The sequence below is a fragment of the Triticum urartu genome, chromosome 6 (genome assembly GCF_003073215.2).
Source record: "Triticum urartu cultivar G1812 chromosome 6, Tu2.1, whole genome shotgun sequence".
NCBI classification, from domain to species: domain Eukaryota; kingdom Viridiplantae; phylum Streptophyta; class Magnoliopsida; order Poales; family Poaceae; genus Triticum; species Triticum urartu.
The window spans coordinates 151,907,466-151,927,089 of NC_053027.1; the positions used below are offsets into that span (position 1 = coordinate 151,907,466).

At 50.4% G+C, this 19,624-nt stretch overlaps 1 pseudogene; it reads right to left on the bottom strand.

Annotated features, from left to right (window-relative positions):
* Positions 1 to 12,596: 12,596 nt before the first annotated feature.
* LOC125513072 lies at positions 12,597 to 19,329 on the bottom strand (annotated as a pseudogene).
* Positions 19,330 to 19,624: the final 295 nt, after the last annotated feature.

Consider the following 19,624-nt stretch of genomic DNA (forward strand, 5'->3'; position numbering starts at 1 on the left):
GAGATGAAACACGTATGCAAATGCAATGCACATGATGACATGATATGAGATGCATGACAATGACAACAACACACAGAGACAAAAACCCGAACCCGAGAAAATAAAATAACTTAAGGCCGGAAACGGCAAGAGTTGGAGTACATAATGGGTAAATCATATCCGGGGTGTTACAACACTCCACCACTATGAAAGGATCTCGTCCCGAGATCTAGGACTGAAAGAACGCCGGGTATTCAGAACGGAGGTGATCCTCGCGTTCCCAGGTAGCTTCACGGTCGGAATGGTGTGACCACTTGACTTTGAGGAATTTGATTGACTTGTTGCGGGTCTTGCGTTCAGTCTCTTCAAGAATAGCCACGGGGTGCTCACAATAAGAGAGATCTTCTTGGAGCTCAATGTCCTCGAAGTTGATGGTGCCGTCAGGAGTCTTGAAGCACTTTCGGAGCTGAGAGACATGGAACACGTCATGAACATTTGCAAAGGTTGAAGGAAGCTCGAGTTGATAGGCGAGATCGCCTCTCTTGCTGACGATCTTGAAAGGTCCCACGTATCTAGGGGCAAGCTTCCCTTTGATTCCGAAGCGACGAGTACCTTTCATAGGAGAGACGCGGAGGTAAACATGATCTCCGATCTCGAAAGCCAAATCACGGTGCTTACTATCATAGTAGCTCTTCTGGCGGGATTGGGCTGCTTTGAGGTTATCTCGAATGACTTTGCACATTTCCTCTGCCTCTGTGATTAAGTCATTTCCCAAAAGCTGACGTTCACCGGTTTCAGACCAGTTGAGAGGGGTACGGCACTTCCTGCCATACAGAATTTCAAATGGGGCCTTGCCCGAACTTGCTTGAAAACTGTTGTTGTAGGAGAATTCAGCATATGGAAGACAATCCTCCCACTTCATGCCGAAGGAGATCACACAAGCCCTGGGCATATCTTCAAGAATCTGGTTGACACGCTCGACTTGACCGCTAGTTTGAGGATGGAAAGCTGTGCTGAAGCGGATGTTGGTGCCCATGGCCTTCTGAAAAGAATCCCAAAACTTGGAGGTAAAGATGTTGCCACGGTCTGAAGAGATCACTTGTGGAATACCGTGCAGAGAGACAATCCGACAGGTATAGAGTTCCGCCAATTGAGCTGCAGTGATTGACTCTTTGATAGGCAGAAAGTGAGCCACTTTAGTGAGTTTATCGATGACAATGAATATAGCATCATTGCCACGTTTGGACTTTGGAAACCCAGTCACGAAGTCCATCTCAATGTGGTCAAACTTCCATTCTGGAATGGCAAGAGGTTGGAGGAGACCCGCTGGCCTTTGCTGTTCTGCCTTCACTCTTCTGCAGACATCACACTCATTCACGAACTGAGCAATCTCGCGCTTCATTCGAGTCCACCAATAAGCCTGCTTGAGGTCCTGATACATCTTCGTGCTCCCAGGGTGGATGGAGAGGAGAGAATTGTGAGCCTCGTTCATGATAACCTTACAAAGATCACCTTTGGGCACAACAATACGATCCTCGAAGAAGAGAGTATCCTTGTCATCAAGGCGGTAGCGCTTGTACTTGGGTTGACTCTTGGCAATCCCAATCTTCACCTTTTTCACCATAGCATCAAGAAGCTGGGCTTGGCGAATCTGGTCTTCCAAGGTAGGAGAGACTTGAAGGTTGGCGAGGAAACCTTGAGGAACAACTTGCAGATTAAGTTTGCGGAAAGCTTCACAAAGCTCGGGTTGATAAGGCTTGAGAATCAGACTGTTGCAGTAAGCCTTCCTGCTCAATGCGTCAGCAATCACATTGGCCTTGCCTGGAGTATAATCGATACTCGGATTATACTCTTGAATCATTTCGACCCATCGAGTCTGCCCGAGGTTGAGATTAGGCTGAGTGAAGATGTACTTGAGACTCTTGTGGTCAGTGAAGATGTCCACTTTTCTTCCCAATAAGAGATGTCTCCAAGTCAAAAGAGCATGCACAACTGCCGCCAACTCGAGGTCATGAGTGGGGTAGTTCTTCTCATTGGGCTTCAACTGGTGAGAGTTATAAGCCACAACTTTCTTCTCTTGCATCAACACTGCGCCAAGACCTTGGAGAGAGGCATCGCAAAAGACCTCGTACGATTTGGATTCATCAGGCGGAGTCAGAACTGGAGCGGTGACCAATTTCTCTTTCAAAGTGTTGAAAGCAATGTCACACTCCGGAGACCAAATGTACTTGACGTGCTTCTGGAGAAGATTTGAGAGAGGCTTCGTGATCTTAGAAAAGTTTTCAACGAATCTTCGATAGTAGCTTGTGAGACCGAGGAAGCTACGGAGTTGCTTCACGTTCTGAGGAGGTTCCCAATTCACAATTGCAGACACCTTCTCAGGATTCACCGCAATGCCCTTGGCAGAGATGATATGACCAAGATAAAGAACCTCATCGAGCCAAAATTCGCACTTGGAGAACTTGGCGTAGAACTAGTGTTCTCTGAGCTTATCGAGTACCAAACGCAAGTGCTTGGCATGATCTTCCTTGTTCTTCGAGAAAACCAGAATGTCGTCGAGATAGACCAAAACGAAGTCATTGGTGTAGGCGTTGAAGATGAAGTTCATCACGCGAGAGAACGTCGGAGGAGCGTTGATGAGACCAAAAGACATGACAGTGTATTCATATGAACCATAGCTTGTCCTGAAAGCCGTCTTGGGAATATCTTGCTCACGGATTCGAATCTGATGATAACCCATATGGAGATCAAGCTTGGAGAATACTTGGGCACCTTTGAGTTGTTCGAACAGCTCGTTGATGTTGGGAAGTGGGTATTTGTTCTTGATAGTCTTCTTATTCAATGGACGGTAATCAACACAAAGCCGATCCGTTCCATCCTTCTTCTTCTTCTTCACAAAAAGAACACCGCAACCCCACGGAGAAGAACTAGGTCGGATGAGACCCATTTCTCTTGAATATATGCCCCGAAGGGCGTGATGAAGGACGTCTTCAAGGCATCGCCCGGGTCCAGCTTGATCTGGTGATAGCCGGAGTAAGCGTCCAGTAACGACAGGAGCTAACACCCGGAAGTGGAGTCAATGACTTGGTCGATCCGCGGGAGGGCGAACGGGTCTTTGGGGCAGGCCTTGTTCAGGCTGGTGTAGACGATACACATGCGCTAGGTCTTGTTCTTCTTCAAAACGAGGACTGGGTTGGCCAGCCACTCAGGGTGAAATACTTCCGTGATGAAGCCGGCCGCCAGAAGCTTGGCGACGTCTTCACTGATGGTCCTTCTCTTCTCTTCAGAAAAATGTCGCAGGGGTTGACGGACGGGCTTGGCGTCCTTGCGGACGTGGAGTTTGTGCTCGGCGTACTTCCTCGGGGTACCCGGCATGTCCTTTGGGGTCAATGCAAAGATATCCCGATTCTCACGGAGGAAGTCGACGAGGTCGCCTTCCTATTTGCTGTTGGGCGCCTACGACAACGTACTTGCAGCAGCTGGGGTCTTTCGGGTTCAGCTTCACTTTCTTAGTTTCCTTGGAGGGCTTGAACGAGGCCTCATCCGCCGGGTCCTCGGCCGGGATGGGTGCGGCTGACGCCTCTTGGGCCAGGGTGATGATTCGGTCGAGCTGGCGCTGTTGGGTTTCATAGTAATTTCAAAAAATTTCCTACGCACACGCAAGATCATGGTGATGCATAGAAACGAGGGGGGGAGTATGATCTACATACCTAGTAGATCGACAACGGAAGCGTTTGGTTGATGTAGTCGTACGTCTTCACGATCCGACCGATCAAGCACCGAAACTATGGCACCTCCGAGTTCTAGCACACGTTCAGCTCGATGACGATCCCCGGACTCCGATCCAGCAAAGTGTCGGGGAAGAGTTCCGTCAGCACGACGGCGTGGTGACGATCTTGACGTACTACTGCTGCAGGGCTTCGCCTAAGCACCACTACAATATTATCGAGGACTATGGTGGCTGGTGGCGCCGCACACGGCTAAGGAATAGATCACGTGGATCAACTTGTGTGTTCTAGGGTGCCTCTGCCTCAGTATATAAAGGACCAAAGGGGGGAGGCTGGCCGGCCACATAGGGTGCGCCAGGAGAGTCCTACTCCCTCTGGGAGTAGGATTCCCCCCCCAATCCTAGTTGGAATAGGACTTGTGGAGGGGGGAAAAGAGAGAGAGGGGCCGGCCCCCTCTCCTTGTCCAATTCGGACCAATGGAGGGGAGGGGCGCGCGGCCCATGTAGGGCTGCCTCTTCTCTTTTCCACTAAGGCCCATCATGGCCCATTTAGCTCCCGGGGGGTTCCGGTAACCTCCCGGTACTCCGGTAAAATCCCGATTTCACCCGGAACACTTCCGATATCCAAACATAGGCTTCCAATATATCAATCTTTATGTCTCGACCATTTCGAGACTCCTCGTCATGTCCGTGATCACATCCGGGACTCCGAACAACCTTCGGTACATCAAAATGCATAAACTCATAATATAACTATCATCATAACCTTAAGCGTGCGGACCCTACGGGTTCAAGAACAATGTAGACATGACCGAGACATATCTCCAGTCAATAACCAATAGCGGGACCTAGATGCCCATATTGGCTCCTACATATTCTACGAAGATCTTTATCGGTCAGACCGCATAACAACATACGTCGTTCCCTTTGTCATCGGTATGTTACTTGCCCGAGATTCGATCGTCGGTATTCCAATACCTAGTTCAATCTCGTTGCCGGCAAGTCTCTTTACTCATTCTGTAATACATCATCCCGCAACTAACTCATTTAGTTGCAATGCTTGCAAGGCTTAAGTGATGTGCATTACCGAGAGGGCCCAGAGATACCTCTCCGACAATCGGAGTGACAAAAGCTAATCTCGAAATACGCCAACCCAACATGTACCTTTGGATACACCTGTAGTACTCCTTTATAATCACCCAGTTATGTTGTGACATTTGGTAGTACCCAAAGTGTTCCTCCGGTAAACGGGAGTTGCATAATCTCATAGTTATAGGAACATGTATAAGTCATGAAGAAAGCAATAGCAACATACTAAACGATCGGGTGCTAAGCTAATGGAATGGGTCATGTCAATCAGATCATTCTCTCAATGATGTGATCCCGTTAATCAAATAACAACTCATTGTTCATGGTTAGGAAACATAACCATCTTTGATTAACGAGCTAGTCAAGTAGAGGCATACTAGTGACACTTTGTTTGTCTATGTATTCACACATGTATTATGTTTCCGGTTAATACAATTCTAGCATGAATAATAAACATTTATCATGATTATAAGGAAATAAATAATAACTTTATTATTGCCTCTAGGGCATATTTCCTTCAGGCGCCACTCCTCGGCTACGACTAGCGACTGGGCCAGCTTGGCACCGTCTCAGGCGCATTCCACGGACTTGCGGTAGTCACTGGTGATGGTGATGAGGCCTTTTGGACCCAGCATCTTTATCTTCAGATAGGCGTTGTGGGGAACCGCCATGAACTTGGCGTGCGCGAGCCGGCCCAGCAGCGCATGATACGCACTGGACAGGTCCACTACGTTGAACCAAATCGGTTCGCGTCAAAAGTGGCTGCTGTCACCGAACAGGACGTCGAGCCGGACCCGGCTGATCGGGGAGCAGGAGAGACCGGGAACAATGTCGTGGAAAACCGTCCGGGTAGGCTCCAAGTCCTTGGCCTCGAGACCGAGCTTGGTCATGGTGTCGCGGTAGAGGATGTTGATGTTGTTGCCGCTGTCGATGAGCACCCGGGAGAACTTGCATGTGCACCGAGGCGCGACGATTGTGGGATCGAGGACGAGGGCGTAACCACCCGGGTTCGGCATGACAGCCGAGTGATCTTATCGAGTCTAGGTGACCGGGCGCTCCGACCAATGCTTGTACTCCGCCTTGGACGGGATGATGGTGTTCACCTTCTGCGAAGGAGGCGCTCACTCAGCTTGTCATCACTGAGTCTGCTGAAGACGATGTAGGTTGCGTTCTGGGCCGGGTAGGCGTCGTCGCGCATCGCACCGCCGGCCGGGGGTGGCGGTGGAGGTGGAGGCGGCTGCCCCGCTCCTAGAGCCAGGGCTGAAGGAGGCGAGACGTCGGCCCTCATGATGCGCTTGGTGATGGCGCACTGCTGAAGCGTGTGCGTGGACGGCCTCGCGCTGTTGTGGTGCTTGCAGGGAGCATCGAGCATCTCCTCGAAACTCATGGCGGGTTGCCACGTCGTCTTGCCGGTCTGCCGACGCTTGGCGGCAGGTCAGCCGCGGGTGCCTGCTCTGCAGCCGCGACGAGCCGGTTTGTCATAGCGCTGAGCCGGCTGATCGGCCTTGCACTTTGTTGTTCTGCTGGTTGTGCTGCTGCCGGCTTCGGAGGGGGAACCGGCTTTGCTTTTCCGGCTTTGTCCAGCGCCACCTGGATCTTCATGGCGAAGTCGGCGGTGGCGTACTTGTCCGCCGTCACCATGAGCGCGGCCATGGTGGCCGGCTTGGAGGGCAAGAGCTTGTGCTTGAGGAGGGTGCCATCCCGACATCCGTTGATGAAGTATTGGATTGCTTGGACTTCGTGGACGCCCTCGCAGCTATTCCGGAGCTCGTTCCATCCTGCGAGGTACTCGCGGCCGGTCTCCGCCGGTCCCTGCACACACATGGCGAGCTGACTGGGGCGGCCGGGTCGCTTGTATGTGACGGTGAAGTTGAGTAGGAAAGCTTGCTCGAAGTCGACCCATGCGTTGATGCTGCCCTCCGGCAGACTGTTCAACCAGGTGCGGGCCGACCCATGGAGAATGAGAGGCGCGTTGCCGATGGCGGTGGTGTATCGGTGAGCCAGTCCTCCAGCTTCACGGTGCCGTTGTACTTGGGGTGTCACAGGGGAGCGTGAACCCTTTGGTAAAGGGCTCACCTCGGATGCGTGGTCCAAAGCACGCCGGCCCGACGGGGTCGGTTTCCTCCAGCTCTTGGGAGAGGGTGAGACAGTTGAGGCGATGACGGGCGTCGGTGTCGTCGATTGCGCGTGGGCCCAGCTGGTCAGTCACCACGTCGCGGGGGGCGGGTCTCCTCTCGTCGGACGTCGACTGGGTTGGAGCAGGGGGTCGAGCCGGCGTCGGGCCTCCAAAGTCGGCTCGTCGCCCAAGCCGCCGGCAGTCGTCAGGGCGGGGTTGCGCCGGGCCCGGGTGCGGCCGGAGTGTGCTTCGCCGGGCGGGGAGGACGGCTTGTGCTGGAAATCGCTGGGTCCAGCGACGCGGGCGGAGCCTGATCCGGCCGGCTTGGCGAGTTGGTTGAGGCATCCTATTGCGCGTTGGCCGCGGCGAGGAGGTCGTTCACCCTCTTGAGGCGGTCCTGCAGCCCCTCACCCGCTAGCTGGTCCAGGCCGACCGCGGCCGCCTGGGCAACGCGCATGTTCTTCACGGGAGTCTCGTAGACGGGAGGGATGGTGTCGAAGGCGCGCCCGATCGTGCCGCCCAGGCCAGCACGTCGGCGACTCGGCTTGGGTCAGGAGCGTCTGGCATGAAGCCGTAGGCGGCGTTGCGCTCCAGGTGAGCGGAGTCAAGGTGGCGTTGCGTGGCAGCGAGCGTCTCTGTGAGGTCCAGCAAGAGCTGGCGATCCTCGTTGAGGCGAGTCCGGGCCTCGGCGACATCGGAGGCGTCAATGTTGGTGCCGATGGGGACGCACAGGCTCTGCATCGTGGCCCGCAGGGGGTCGGGAGGGCTGGCCCGCCCAGCTGCGGTCCTAGCTTCGGCGGCCTTCCTCATCGCGCTAGATGAGGAAGCGGCGCCGGTGTCAGTGACGAAAACCTCTACGCAGAGGTCCATTGCCCCGGAGGGAACGCCGTCGTCGAGGGAAATGGGGGAGTCGGAAAAGTCGAGCACCTCCCTAGGGTACTCGTCAGCCACAGGTGCATCGGAGATGTGCAGCGCAGTGAAGGAGACGGCGAGTGCATCGATGACGTCGTCCGCCAGCGTGACAGGCTCGTTGGAGTCGGAGTAGAGCCCCGTATGAAGCATGCTCCCGGCCAGGACCTCAAGCTGCCCCACGGTGGGGCGCCAACTGTCGTGGTGGGTGCACGGCAAATTCCATGGGATGGCTAAAGAGAGGAGGAGGCTCGAGGGCACTGGTGGGCTCCAGAGGCAAGGTCGGCATGAGCGAGCGCGGGACGCAAGACATACCCAGGTTCGGGGCTCTCCGGAGTGATAATACCCCTAGTCCTGTCGAGTGTGGTTTATATGTTGTAGTGCATGGTTGCTCCTAGAGTTGTATTGAGGAAGAAGGGAGGCTGGCCAAGGCTTAGGCAGTCCCTCCTTGGGTGTAGCTAGCTAGGTGTGTGTGATGATCATGAGTTCGCCCGTATGCATGAGGGCTCCTGGGGGGTTTTATAGGTCAACCCCCAGGGGTACAATGGTAATGGTACAAGGTCATGGGGCCAGGTTGTCAGCGTCTGGAACCCGATGCTGGGACCCGCCGGGTACCAGGTCTCGCCGGGTTCCCCGGGCACGGGACCCACCAGGTACGTGGGCACTGTTGGCCGTCTTATCGATTGTCAAGGCATGGCCGAGTTGAGTCGGCTACAGTGGCACTCCGTCAGGTCGCCGCTTGCAGGCGTCATGGGTGACGATGGGTGCACTATTGCCACGCCGAGCCTGGTCAGCGGGTAGGTGGGGACACTGTTGCCTCATCCGGCTGACCAAAGGCATGGGCGGGGCACTGTGGCTTCGGTCATCAGTTGGTGGCGACTCGTCCCATCGTACGGCTGGGATGGGACGGCCGCTGACCCTTGGCAGGGTTGGAGTGCACGCCAAGGGGGAGTTGGCTTGTTGGATAAGTCTTGGTGCGCCGGGCTCGGCTGCCTTGGGTTGGCTTGTTGGAGAAGTCTTGAGGATTAGGCTGGGTCGAGGGGGCTTGGCCGGGTCGAGAAACCCGGCCGAGCGCGAGCCGTCTTGAGGGGCGATGCCGGCCCCGTTGTTTTTTCAAAGGATCTGGGTTCCGTTGCCTGCCTAGGGTCCATGCCCCCGACACTACTAACTATGGACCCTTAGGTCTGTGGTAAACTACTCATGCATCATCGAAAGGGCAGCAAGGTTGATGTAGAGCCCCCCCGTGATCAATTCCCTCTCCAGCAGAGTAGCAGAGAAGGCCTCCTGTCGGTGTCAAAACTGGCAGATCTCGGGTAGGGGGTCCCGAACTGTGCGTCTAAGGTTGATGGTAACAGGAGAGAGGGGACACGAAGTTTTACCCAAGTTCGGGCCCTTTTGATGGAGGTAATGCCCTACGTCCTGCTTGATTGATATTGATGAGTATGAGGGTTACACGAGTTTATCTACCATGAGATCGTAATGTCTAAAACCCTAGAAGTCTAGCCTGTATGATTATGATTGCCTCTAAGGACTAAACCCTCCAGTTTATATAGACACCGGAGGGGGTTAGGGTTGTACAAAGTCGGTTACAGAGAAAGGAATCTTCATATCCGAATGCCAGGCTTGCCATCCACGCCCAGGTGAGTCCCATCCGGACATGGGAGAGAGTCTTCTGTCTTGTATCTTCATGCCCATTAGTCCGGCCCATGTCCAACAGGTCGGACGCCCGAGGACCCCTTAATCTAGGACTCACTCAGTAGCCCCTGAACCAGGCTTCAATGACGAGGTGTCTGGCACGCAGATTGTCTTCGGCATTGTAAGGTGGGTTCCTCCTCCGAATACTTCAAAACAACCTTCAAACATAGAAAACGTGTCCGGCTCTACAAAACGAGTACCACACACATACGCAGAGAGATTTATATTTTATGAGTCCAATCTACTGACAACTTTTGTAGCGTGACATCACGTCACAGCCCAGTTATTATTTCGAACCATATTTTAGCCTCCCACTCCATATTTCAAGATGCGGTTTTATTGGCACATCTTGTCAAAGCAAAGATCGTGTCCCCTTATTGCGGGATTCTCATCAATACAGGCGTGGGTAATCCAACCGCTCCGTTTGCATGATCCCTTGGGAATAGGCTGGCTTTAAGGCCTATGAGGAGGCATTTGATATTTATCGCCTTTATAAAGGGGCACAAACCCATCTTTCTCCTCCGCGCCTACCTCTTCTTCAACCTTTCCAACCTCGAGATCCAGCACCCAGGCTTCAACTTAATTGTTCCGAGCCTCCCAGTCATGTCCGAACCCAGCCCTCAAGGCCGGTGGGTGGCCTCCTCTGTCACAGAGGAGGATATCGCAAAGCTCCGGGCGGCAAGATACCTGACCGCGGAAATCCCCCATAGGCTCCTTGCTAAAGGACAGGTTATTCCTACTCCCAGATACGGCGAGAGGGTCGTATTCATCTCCCACTTCCTTTGAGGGCTAGGGTTCGCTCTCGATCCCTTCGTTCAAGGACTCATGTTCTATTACGGGCTAGATTTTCATGATCTAGCTCCGGACTCCCTTATTCACATCTCGGTGTTTATTGTCATGTGTGAGGCCTTTCTCCGCATTTCCCCACACTTCGGTTTATGGCTAAAAACCTTTAATGTGAAGCCGAAGGTAATTGAGGGGAAGAAAATAGAGTGTGGTGGTGCTATGGTGAACAAGGTCACCAATGTTTTTTGGACCAAAGGCTCTTTCACGGAAGCGTCCAACCTATGGCAGCGGGAGGAATTTTACATCACCGAACCCCGTGGTACCAAGTGGGCAGCTACACCTGCATTCCGATCCGGCCCTCCATTACAGCCTGCATCATGGATTAATAAGGGGCTAGAATAGGGATCAATTGACGAAGTGTAGACGCTACAAAGCCGCATCTGGAGCCTCCTCAAAAAGGACACCGGCCTCATTAACGTAATCTAGGTAGTGCTTGTCCGCCGGGTCCTGCCGTGCCAGCGACGGCCCCTCCGCATGTAGGGGTTCAATCCGGAAGGACCATAGACCCTTCAGCACTTCTTCGGCACGGCGCATAGAGGAATTTGGAAGTTGTTCTTTTGGACACGAAAGCAGTGGCTAGATACCACCGAAGACATCGGCCTCGACTGCAACCATCCGGATACCTCGGTAAGCACTCGACTCCCGAACACAGCTTAGTTAAATATCCCGTAGTACTGAAAAAAAAACCATCATCAAATAGGGCTGGGTAAAGAAGGCAGGACGAATTAGGTGTTTGGCCCCTCTTCCCGAAGACTCAGCCGATCATGTGTTAACAAGGATGCTGGCTCCGGCACCATATCAAGTGCCGGCGAAGGAGGACAAGGAGGAGAGCAAGAAGGGCAAAGGTGGCCTCCATTCTAAAGGTACACAAGACACCATGTCCGAGGAGATTGGAACTCCATCTTCTGAAGACAAAAGGGAAGGACACTACAAGAAATATGTCAACTTGTGACCCTCACTATTGGTCGCTGAAAGGTCATAATTTTTCATTTGCGACCTTTTTGTGACCAAAAACCGAAGGTCAAAAGCTGGCGGTCGTAAACTGAAATTAGTGACCTTCTTTGTGATATGTAAAAGGTCGTTGGTTCCACGACCGAATTTTTGGTCACTAGCAACCTCCCTAGGACACGTAGGTATCCAGCATGGCAAGCTGATGTGGCACAAGAATCAGCCCGGTCTGATTCGGCATTTTACATGGGCCGAGCCCAACAATTCGGCCTTTTTACTGTATATTTTTTCTATTAATTTTCTCTGGCTACATGGGCCTGGCCCAACAATTTGACCTTTTTATTTTCTAGGCATGGCCTTTTGCGGTCCATTTCATTTTTATTTTCGAGGGTTTTTTGCGGTCCAGTTTTTAGATGGGTCCCAATTGTTAGATTTTTCCTGTCAGTGGATCCACATCGCTTTTTAAGTAGTATATATCAAACAGAAAGAAGAAAAGAATATGAAAATCTTCAAATAACAACCAAAATAGCTTTATTACAATATATTATGTACAGAACAGAACATGTGAAACTCCATATACTCATTCACATCACAACAACCAGTTTAACCTACAAATATTGCATGCCCAGGAACTTGAAACTTCATGTACATAACCATACAATATTCCACACAATCACAAATATTGCGATTGAAAAATAAAACACTCTACCAAGTTAAAGCTAGCTACTCTTGGATACCACAGAACATGCTCTTCAACATAGGAAGAAGTCATCAACGGTGTTCTATCAACAACACAAGCTCCATTCACCTACAAGAACAGAATGGAATATCAAGTACTTGGATCGTTCAAGCAGACTACAACCAACATATATATGTAGAAGTACATCAGGAAATATGATGGAGCAATCAGACAACAAATACATTAAGTAAACAGCCCAATCGATGAGTGATGACAACCAACAAAGAGTATAAACCCAGGTTTGGACATAAATAGTGTCAACTCAAGCAGAACATAATAAGGCAGTAAACTCAAGTAGAACATAATTAAGCATGATGAAAGGGACCATCCAATTAAATTCCATTCTTATCTTCTTCAGTAAGGACAGGCAAAACATCCCAGCATATCTCAAGTCGATGAATTATTCTAGCAATAACCAAATTAGAAACATCCCTCGTTGTTTCATTTAACCATACTACAAGACTATAGAAGAATCACTCTTGCTGAATAAAATCATAACAAATCGAGCAATAGATACAAGAGGCACATCAGGCCTAGCCATTTTCGTTTTAGTGATTTAGAAAGAGGGGCGATGGGGCACAGAACCATGAGGCCCTGTTATGGGGTTGTGTTTGATGAAGGTTGCCCTTTGGGGCGGCAGCTACAGCTCTGCCAGATGCAGCAGCAGCACCTCCAACAAGCACGACGACGGCGACAGCACAAATGGTCAACTGTGTGACATTTCAGATCATCATTACAAAATTTTATTTATTTATTCAAGACACAAGCAGCAAAGATAGTGTCTACCTTCGCATATAGAACCGAGCATAGATTTACAGCACATCAATGATTCAAGTACTTCAAGACTTAATTACTTTTTCAACATCAGGGTAAGAGATATGGAACAAAAATGGACAAATGGTGCCTATTGAGTGAGAGCAAGCAATATAAAGGGGCATAACTATGTGAAACTGTTATCAGTATTGTTTCAAAGTTTACTATGGCATATTTTTCATGATCAGTATGACTTCTTATAAATAATAACCAATAGTACTGCCACCAGATGAGCTGCTTATACATAATGATAAGTCAACTAACATGTAACGCCCCAGATACGACTTTCCAAATTTGTATCCAACTCTTGCCGTTTCCGGCGTTAAGTTATATTTATTTTCTCGGGTTCGGGTTTTGTCTCCGTGTGGTGTTTTCGTTTCCATGCATCTCATATCATGTCATCATGTGCATTGCATTTGCATACGTGTTCATCTCATGCATTCGAGCATTTTCCCCGTTGTCCGTTTTGCATTCCGGCGCTTCGTTCTCCTCCAGTGGTCATTTCTAACTTTCTTTCGTGTGTGGGGATTAAACATTTCCGGATTGGACCGAGACTTGTCATGCGGCCTTGGTGTACTACCGGTAGACCGCCTGTCAAGTTTCGTATCATTTGGACTTCGTTTGATACTCCAACGGTTAACCGAGGGACCGAAAAGGCCTCGTGTGTGTTGCAGCCCAACACCCCTCTAATTTGGCCAAAAACCCACCAAACTCTGCTCCATGTCCTAGAGCGTTCGATCACGATCGCGTGGCCGAAAACCGCACCTCATTTGGACTCTCCTAGCTCCACTTATGCCTATATATACACCCCTCCGTTTTCGGATCTCTCTCCCCCTCTCGAAACCCTAAAAAAAAACCCCCGCGCCGCCACCGGACAAAGTCCGCCGGGCCGGACAGTGTCCGATCCGCTCCTCCGCCGCCACGTCAGCCTCGCGCCCCACATCGCCGCCTCAGCGCCGCCGGCCGCCAGGCCCATGTCGGGCCCCCGCGCGGCCCGATCCGCCCACCGCCTCCTGCCTCGTCCGTCGCCGCCCTCTCCAGCGCCGGTGGCCGGCGCCACCGAACCCCGCCGCGCTCCCCGCGCCGCCTCCTGCCTCCAGCCGTCGCCGCCACTCCGGCGCGCCGCCGCGGGCCGTCAGCCGCCGCCACCTCGTCGCCTCGGCTCCGGTGCCGGGCCGCCGCCGCCCGTCCCCGGTCGCGCCCCTCCTCCTCGCCGCCAAGGTCGGCCGGCCCCGGCCTCGTCTCCCCGTCCGGCGATCCTCGAAGGCCGCACCGCTACAGTGTCCCGTCGGATCCAGATCCGGATCGCGATGAACATTAAACCCTAGGGTGATATTTTCTTCTAAGTCCCAGGATTTTTAGTCCAAGTTGCTATGTTCGAGGCCCCGTAACTTTGCATCCGTAGCTCCGATTTGGGAATATTATATATCAAAATGTTCGCCTCGACGAGTACATCATTTCATTTCAGTGCATCATTTTCATTTGAGTTCATGTTGATGCCCAAAATGCTGTTAGAAGGAGGCTTCGTGAGTTAATTGTCAGATCTGCTAGTTCATCTTAGACTTTTGTCATTTTTGCCATGATTATTGTGTGCATGCTATGCCTGTGAGTCCTTCAAATGTTTTGTTAAGGATTTTGTCTTCTTTCCATAGGTGCAACCCATGCATTTTTAGGATGTGTGTGGTGACTTGTGCAAGCTTGCAAAGTGAGGCACCCGGTAAATCTGTTTTCAGGGACTTAGTTGTTTTCACTAAGTCTGGGATATTTTAGTTCATGATGCCATATGTTCAGCTTGTTTACTAGTGATCCGTGCCCCTTTTGAGGATGATCAGTAAGGGACTTTTGTTATTCATGTTATGCTATATCCATCCATGTCTTTGTTTGCAATTATGGAGCAACATAGCTTGAGTCAATCGAGCTCGACTTTTGCTTCGTGGTGAATCTGGGCAGATCGTCAACTCGTTTGCGATTTTGCCGTTATTATTGTAGATGATCCGTGCATGCTATGCCATTGTTCTTGCCATGTCTAGCTTTTATTTTGTGCCTTCTTAATGGGTGTATGCCTGCCTTGCCATGACTTGCACCGTGGTGAGTGCATCGAGTTCGTTTACATGCCTTCGTGAGTTATATTTCAGCATGTCTCAGTTTTCACTAAGTCTGAAAACTGATTGTGTTTTAGCTATGTTCGTGTGCCCGTTAATATATTTTTGTGAACCCTTTTGGCCCCAGGTCACTTTGGGTATTTTGTTAAGATTATTGAGTAGCTCCATGCCATGTTCTTACTTGTCATGTTCAGGTCATTTATCATGTTGTTTTGCTGCTCCGAAGAGGGCTTCGTGATCTGAAATTTCAGACTAGTGTTAATTTCACTAAGTCTGGAATCTGTTTTGCATTTGCGTTTTTGCCATGCTTGTTTGAACCTCATAATGGATGAATTGGCCGTGGCTCAGTGCTAGTCTTTTGTTAAGCATCTTGTGTGCATCCCTGCCATGTATTTTGTTGTCATGTTTGGTGGCTGTAGCATGTTCATCTCGTTGCATTTAGATGCCTACTTGCTGTAAATCGCAGACCGGTGTCATATCTTAAAACGCTTGGCATTTCCAAACCGTAACTCCGATTCCAATGATCTTTATATCGTTTTCAAGCGATTTCATCCCCTCTATCCAGTGGCACCCTTGGAATTCCAAGTTGAGGGCAGGTTCATGCATTTCCTGTCATATCTTGCATTTTGCATCCCGCATCGCATCCCGCATAGCATATCTTCATTTCATCATATTGCTTGGTCTTGCATGTGGTTGATTGTATCCTTGTTGCTTGTTTGTCTTGTTTGGGTTGAGCCGGGAGACGAGTTCGCTACCAAGGAGCCCGTTGAGTTTGCTTGTGAGGATCCAGTCAACTCTGACAACTGTGCAGGCAAGATGATCATACCCACGAAATCACTACTATCTTTGCTATGCTAGTTTGCTCGCTCTTGCTATGCCAATGCTACGATGCCTAACTTTTGCTTGTCAGCCTCCCAATTGCCATGTCAACTTCTAACCCACCTTGTCCTAGCAAACCGTTGATTGGCTACCGCTTTGCTCAGCCCCTCTTATAGCGTTGATAGTTGCAGGTGAAGATTGGAGGCCGTTCCTTGTTGGAACATTTATTTACTTGTTGGGATATCATTATATTGCTATGTTATCTTAATGCATCTATATACTTGGTAAAGGGTGGAAGGCTCGGCCTCTCGCCTAGTGTTTTGTTCCACTCTTGCCGCCCTAGTTTCCGTCATATCGGTGTTATGTTCCCGGATTTTTGCATTCCTTACGCGGTTGGGTTATAATGGGAACCCCTTGATATTTCGCCTTGATTAAAGCTTGTCCAGCAATGCCCAACCTTGGTTTTACCATTTGCCACCTAGCCTTTTCTTTCCCTTGGGTTCTGCAGACTCAAGGGTCATCTTATTTTACCCCCCCAGGCCAGTGCTCCTCTGAGTGTTGGTCCACCTGTTAGCTACCGGTGGCCACCAGGGGCAACTCTGGGCTGGCCTACCCGTACCTAAGACAATCTGAGTGTGCCCTGAGAAAGAGATATGTGCAGCTCCTATCGGGATTTGTCGGCACATTCGGGCGGTGTTGCTGGTCTTGTTTTAACCTGTCGAAGTGTCTTGAGTTACCGAGATACCGAGTCTGATCGGAACGTCTTGGGAGGAGGTCTATTCCTTCGTTGACCGTGAGAGCTTGTCATGGGCTAAGTTGGGACCCCCTGCAGGGATTGAACTTTTGAGAGCCGTGCCCGCGGTTATGGGCAGATGGGAATTTGTTAATGTCCGGTTGTAGATAACTTAAACCTTAATTAATTAAAATGAATCAACCGTGTGTGTTACCGTGACGGCCCCTTCTCGGCGGAGTCCGGGAAGTGGACATGGTGTTGGAGTTATGCTTGCGCAGGTTGTTCTTATAGCTTCTCGCTCGCACCTTGCCTCCTCTTCTCGCTCTCTTTTGCGGATAAGTTAGCCACCACATATGCTAGTCGCTTGCTGCAGCTCCACATATATTTGCCTTATCCATTCCTATAAGCTTAAATAGTTTTGATCGCGAGGGTGCGAGATTGCTGAGTCCCCGTGGCTCACAGATACTATAACTCCAGATGCAGGTCCAGGCGATTCCGCTCCAGGTGACGAGTACGAGCTCAAGTGGGAGTTCGATGAGGACTCTTAGCGTTATTATGTTTCCTTTCCCGATGATCAGTAGTGGTGCCTAGTTGGGGTTTGATTCAGGGCCTTGTCGCATGTTGGGTTCTTTTCTATTTTGGCGCCGTAGTCGGGCCATGAGTGTCTGTCTGATGGATGTTATTTATGTACTTTGATGTGACGTGGCGAGTGTAAGCCAACTATGTTCTTCCCCCTTTTACTATATATTACATGGGTTGTTGTAATGATTGCCTGACTTGCGACATTGCTTTCAATGCGGTTATGTCTCTAAGTCGTGCCTCGACACGTGGGAGCTATAGCCGCATCGAGGGCGTTACATAACAACTACGTAAAGACGATGATAGGCCATCTGATGTCTCACTATTTCCCAAAATAGTTGAGCTTAGGTTCAACATGGGATCAGCATATATATATATATATATATATATATATATATATATATATGCCAAGACTTGGTGCGGGAGTATGGCATACAAGCGAAACGACATCACAGTGTTTTTGGCAACAACAATGTGCCGTCTGATCCCACTAAGAAGACATTTTGTCATCCTGATAATGAAAAAGGAATAACAGATTCCTGAGGGCACGTGAGCAATCATTAGAGAGCATCAAATTTCAAAATCAACACTGACTCGTATAATATTACTTGTTCTAGTGCAGGATGACTCATTGTCCTACTACTGCCTATTCTGGTTTCTTTCAAGTTGGGAAATAACTAAAACTACTCATCATTCATGAACATACATCTGTAATCTTAATCTATGAAACACTGAAATTACTACAGAAAGAACTACTGTAATGAACCATTCATGAAATAGTGGGGGTTGTAGCTGTAGCTAATGTAGCACTTGTCGAGGTAGACCTGGCCGGAGGGGGCGCCGCCGCACTCGACCGCAACGCGCTGCACAGCCTGGGTGACGCAGTTGCTACAGTAAACGTCACACTGCGCCAGCGCGTAGACCTGCTGGAAGCTGGTTGCGAAGCCCAGGAAGAGGTCGGCAGCTGCAATCATAATACATAAGCACAACACATCAAAAGCCATTCTATCCTTGCCGATACCATGTGTCAAATATGCATCTTACTTAGTTTTCCTGCTCAAGTTAACAAAGAAATCTAAAACCATGTAGCACTAAATTAAATCGCAATACAACTCTAAGAAGGCAAAATCTGCCACTACCAGCTTGGATTGTTGGGATTCAAATTGCACATGTTTTAGAGAGATAGTACTAGCAAGCATAGTTGTGTCTGAACCCTTTTTTCACATATGGATGTGTTAGTGCTACAACTAACATTAAAGCTGAATATATATCCATGTTATAGCAGTAAATCAATATACATAGAGCACAGCGATGAAGTCAAGCTCAGGGCTTCACCTTGCTTAGTAATTTTGTTTCCAGACGACAAAATGTACACCAGATAATATACAGCAGCTCAAAGTGGCAGTAGCTCAAAAACAAGCAAAACAACTATTGATAATAAAAGGCAAAAGGCTAAAGCACATGTTTGGCCAGAAGAACTAAAAGCTACATCATAAAATAAGGAAGGGGATATAATGGTTTCCCTTGCTCAGTTTGTTAAGCCTACATATAGCATTAGTTCAATTATTGCTGCTACCGTCACATCGGTTGACCAGATTAAGCTTCTCAATTACACATTAGTTAATTAGGTGTGCTAGAGTAGTTATGCGCCTGCATCAACTTAAAGTTACCACATGCCTGACTACTACTGCAAAAAACAAGTGCCATGCTTTCAACTTCAGACAAAGGAAAATCCGGGTGTTAAGATTCATTTTCAGTTTTAGTGCACTCACGTGGTCTGACCAGGCGTGCTCCCTGTTGTAGATGATGGCCGTGCTGAGGTTCCTCGCCAGGTTGATGCCGGTGCCGGTGATGGGGATGGTGGCCAGGTGGACCAGGAACACGGCGAACCCGATTGGCAGCGGGGCAAGAATCCGTCGACGTTCCACACACCATTAAGCACACACAGTAAGGAGAATCAACAGGGGGAAGAACGGCAGTGATGGTACTCACGGGAACGTGGGAGTCCCTGGCATTCCTCTTGGCATCGGTGGCGGAGAATACGGTGTAGACGAGGAAGAAGGTGCCGATGATCTCGCCAGGAACAGCCCGAAGGTCACCGCCGGGTTGATGTGCCTGACTGCATCCATCCATCCCTTAGCAGTTGGAGCCATTGCCATGCACCATCACGTCGACAGCGTCGTCATGCTGCATGGCCCGACGGTGGGCGTAGGCCACAGACAGACAGAGGCCCATGGGAGCAGCCGAGCAGGAGCTGCCAAAAGCTCTGTCGATGTGTGCGTCTCGATCGGGATGCGGAACGAGGTGGGAGGGAGGGAGTTCCTGCCAGATCTGGCCACGACATGAGCAGCTCGAGTCGATCTAGGAGGAAAGGGGAGGGGCTGCCGGCGATGAGGTTGGAGGTCGCCGATGCGACTGGAGAAGAGGACGGCGGCGGATTGGGTCTGGCGTTAGGGAGAGAGGCGGATAGGGAGATGACCGACCGCGGCCTCCATCGTCGCCATGGACGCAGCCACCCGCGAGGGCGGCC